Below are 4,842 nucleotides of genomic sequence, written 5' to 3' on the forward strand. Positions count from 1 at the left end.
CAGGTGGCTGTTATCAGAGCCTTTTAAAGGACAAGTTGCGCTATGGATGGGGGTGCTGGACAGGGTTTTGGTGGGGGGTAAGGCCTACAGACAGAAAGGCCTTTGAACATGGTGGTTGACTCTGCATTCTATCCAGACAGCAAAAGGCCTAGGAGTCAGAAATGAAGGTTTAAAAGCAATGTGCCCCCAGGTCTTCGGACAGCAGTTGGTTGGATTGAGCGCCCTTTCGGCAGCTGGCTGTAGGGCCATTGCCATTGCCTGACTGAACCCTCTTATCTGGCTTCATGTTGCTTCCTGACCTCTCCCTAAAAGACACCGGCATTCCTTATGAAATCTCTCGGTGATGGACAAATTGGGAGAGGAGGGGATTTGTTGCTCAGATGCTGCCAATGAAAGATTTTGTTTTCAGTGGATTTAGTAAGACAAGCTCAAGATCCTGCAACAGAACATGTGAAATGTTTTCATTGTTAGAGAGTTCTCTTGCCTTGTTAAAAATTGGCATATAAAACTCCTCTTTCCCCTGTGAAATTGTGAGGGAATCCAAAATAGACTGTGTGATGTACATAGGATGATGATAATTGTTTGATACTAAACAGTCAGGTTCTTCATCTATAGGTGGAAATTAGCGGGAGAACATTTCAAACTGGATTTAAGGAAGCACTTCTTTACACAGCGTGTAGTCAGAGTATGGAATAGTCTTCTTGATAACGTAGTGCAAGCTGAATCCTTGGGTTCCTTTAAATCAGAGCTAGATAAGATTTTAACAACTCTGAGCTATTAATTAAGTTCTCCCCAAGCGAGCTCGATGGGCCAAATGGCCTCCTCTCGTTTGTATAGTTCTTATGTTCTTATGTTCTATGAGAGTGAAAGTCTAAGGGTGTGATTGTACAAACCTCAATGTAAGTTGGAGGAGACCCCACCCCAACCTCAAATAGGGCCTTCCAGGGAGGAGTTTGAGGCCAGTCTTTTTTTTTTAAATTCTCTCTAAGAAAGTTGCTGATAGCCAGAGAAAATTAAATAGCAGATTAATTAGTGATAATTAGCAGACAATATTCTATTAAGAATGAGCTTGTGAATAGTAAAGACAGGTCGAGTGATACCTTATGGTGGCTGCTGATGAAACCAAAATAAAATGTCTCTGTGGAAACAGAGAGAAAAAATATTCACATTCATCAAAAAGATATGAAGCAAGTAAGCTGATGGAGGAAAAACGTTCAATCTAAGACCAGAAAAGTTCCTGTCAAAATACTGTTCTTAATGTTTAAGGTCACTGTCTCAGATTGACCAGCTCCCAAATGACTCAGATATCTGGATTTTAACAGGACACTGGTAAGCCAGTGAGTGTTGGTGTTGGAAGGGACCCCTGTTTAGTGTCCTACATCTGTCCTACGATCTACAAATACAGAACAGAAAACTTTCCATTGTGACTTACAAAAATGTCAGTAGGGCTTTCCAATTTTTTTTCCATGGAATTTACAATAGTTTCCAAGGGCGAGATTTGGAATCTGAATTCCCCCTGCACTCAAGTAGCCTGAAGGAAACTGTATTTACAAACATAATGGAGCAGTGCCAATTACCCAGACCTGAGGCAATTGGTGAAATATTTATATTTTTACTTGGTGACACTTGTTATGAGACAAATAATTACATCAGATGAGAACCTGAAACTGACACAAAACTGGCCTGGAACACAATGATAAATTCTATACTACCCCTTATGATGTTATAACTTTTATAGCAGGCCAAAAATTAAGTGTGACAAACAGGCACCAGATTTTCAACATGAGACTTGTGAGCCTATCTGAAGTCTGACACTTTTGTTGTCCCTTTAAGTCTTTAAGACTTTTACTGCTCGTATGTATGCCACAGGTGTCACTGCCTTTACTGTACATAGTGTAATGCAGCCTTCTTTTGGATTACAAATCACATGTAAGATGAAATCTGAAGGGTCTTTGTGGTACTGTAGCATGCAGTTTGGAGAGAATATATATATATATATAATGATGCTGTTTTGAGGATTTAAATCCAGCAGGATTATGTATGATTTACCATGTGCTGGGGGCTTAGTCAGGCAAAAATGGAACGTTCTGTTTTAAAATCAGGACATGCTTTTTTGCCTGGTTTTTGATGTTTTTTTCCATTAAGCCAAACAGAAGGACCACAACATTAACAAATCCGCATCATGAAAGTATCTTAACCTCCTTGACAATCGATATCAAAGAAAAAAAAAAATCACGAATTAGCTTATATTGATTAATGATAAAAGCATATTTCCATTATTTTAAAACAAATTTACACCACTTCCACGATGGTCAAGACAACTGAGTCTAATTTTAAATTAAAAACAAAATATATTTCAGGAGAAGCCAAGGATTCCATTCTGTTCAATACCATCATTAATCCATAAATTCTACTGTCTTCCTATTATATTATAATATTATTGTAATCTTTATCTAAAAATGGTTTGTGAGGATTTGTGCATTTAACAAAAGGAACATAAACCAGAATAAGCTAGAAACATTTTTTGTCAAATGTGTATCTATTGATTAATGTCATTCCATCAAGTAAGTTAACCAAACATGAATGACACCAAATAAGTTAATCGGCAATAATGAAAGCAAAAATGGTGTACTAAGACTCAAGATCCTTACTTGCAACAATAGCTAACATATAGTTAAATGGATGTTGCATTAACTAATGCCCTGAACATTAAAAAACAGGCTTGCAGCATATTTCTAAAGCAGAATACCCTGTTCAAAAAATACTTATCAAAGCACAAAACCAAAGACAGATTAACATATTGTTCTTGTTGAGTTCAGGGAACAGGGATCTTGGCTCAAACCCCACTTAATTCTATGCTTATAATAACTTAACTGCATAAAGGACAAAACCAACAAACATTTACAGATCTTGCTTTCAGGCTGAATACTAGCCTACTCTTTATCTGGATGTTATGCCTAATCAAGGGGTTGGACAATGTTCACGCTGCATTATGAAGGTAAATTCTGCTTTCTGGCCTAGTTGTCTACAAAGTTCAGCTGTGCAAAAGCCTAAAAACTCCACTAGAAAATTCTATGCTGCACTTTCTCACATTGCACATCGAAATACCAAATTTTCCACACGTCACCTGTCAGTAACTCACACATCCATGCCAATAGCCCACTCCAGTTCGGTGACCCAGAATGTGGACTGGGCCGTGGCTGGAGCCTGCAGTCTGCTTCACGTCAGGCTGGGGAGCTTTAACTTTAACCTCAGCCTTTCACAGTGGGGGGCTCATCCTCAGCCCTGCATTTTGGCACGTCATCATTTAAAATGACTTTCACATCAGCGTGTATGTTGATAAAACAAAAAACTTTATCTTTGTGGCAGTGGTCTGAAAATAGTTTATAGCAATAGCAATTTTGATTCTCGTTATGAACTGCATTATATAGTATATGCAGTGCTGAGTGATTCTCAGGTATATTTTTCAGTGCCTGTATGCAGGAATAGGGTATCAGCTCACGTTTAGAAATGATTTATCATAGTAAACCTAGAACTTCTCCCTATAGTGCAGGGGTAGGCAACCCTGATCCTGCAGTGCCGGTATCCAGCAGATTTTCTATCCCACCTGATGAGTTACTATCTGTCTGAGATCAGGTGTGGTTCACCAGAAACCAGGTAGGACAGAAAACCTACTGAGAACTGGCACTTCAGGATCAGGGTTGCCTACCCTGATGTAGGTATATGCTGGATAGTATGCCAGAGGGCACACAGGCCAAAGGCACGTTAGAGACACCGATTCACCTAATCTGCCCGTGTTTGGACTAAGGAAGGAATCTGGAGTGCAGGGACCAAGACCATGCAAACATGTCAGCTACACAGACCCAGGAGAGGGTTCTGTCTTTTTCTCATTCTGTGAAACATTACCATATATCCATTTATACCAATCAGAACAATTCACTAAAAAGATGGAACCATTCTTTAGAGAAATGGAAGGCTGTACCTATAAATTTCAGCCTGTCGTCAGTTGGGCCTGCCATAGAGCCTAAACAGGCTTGACGTCAGCATGACTATAAATGAACGGCGGGATGGTGACAGCTTCACGTTGGAATTGTAATGCACTTCTCCATGGCAATAATGTGTCAAAAAGTAAACACAAAGACGACTATTCAAAATGATTTAAATTTTAGAATATATACATATATTACATAACACACACATATATAGTTTATATAACTAGCCTATGAGACACGTGCAGACTTCTTGCCATATGTTATCCTTGGAAAACTTCTCTGGACAGTCAGCCACGCCAAGCCATGTGGGTTTAATAACTTTATTTCCATTATGTAATTGCTAGCGTTTGGACTAGGTCTTCCAGGCTTGCAAACAGCAGATGCTGTTGTCTGGATATTATGGCCCACCTCAAACACAGCAACACAAGCGACATGTCAATGAATTATTTTTGGACAGCCTTGTTGACCTTTGGAATAACATCATGACCATGTGCGAGGGAGACGGTATGATTCTGCATCTGGTCTCTCTGTTAGAGGCGGCTTCCACTCTGATCTGAGGCAAACAGTACTGACCCGGCTAACCTGGTCCTAGTGAAATATACCCCCCCCCCTCCCCAAATGTGTGTTCAGAGATTAACCAACAGTCTTAGCCTATCTGAATTCAAGCATTGCACCAGAACTAGGTTAATTTAATATCAACACACTAGACTGTGTGTTGAATGACTTGCCAGAAGTCAGCCTTCCAGAACTGGGTTCTAGCACTGGGAGAACTGGGAAAGAATAACTTCTCCACCACACATATACATACCCACACAGAGCATAGGGAAATGAGGATGCAACTGAATCAGTG

Source organism: Paramormyrops kingsleyae, chromosome 16 (genome assembly GCF_048594095.1).
Source record: "Paramormyrops kingsleyae isolate MSU_618 chromosome 16, PKINGS_0.4, whole genome shotgun sequence".
Lineage (NCBI taxonomy): Eukaryota > Metazoa > Chordata > Actinopteri > Osteoglossiformes > Mormyridae > Paramormyrops > Paramormyrops kingsleyae.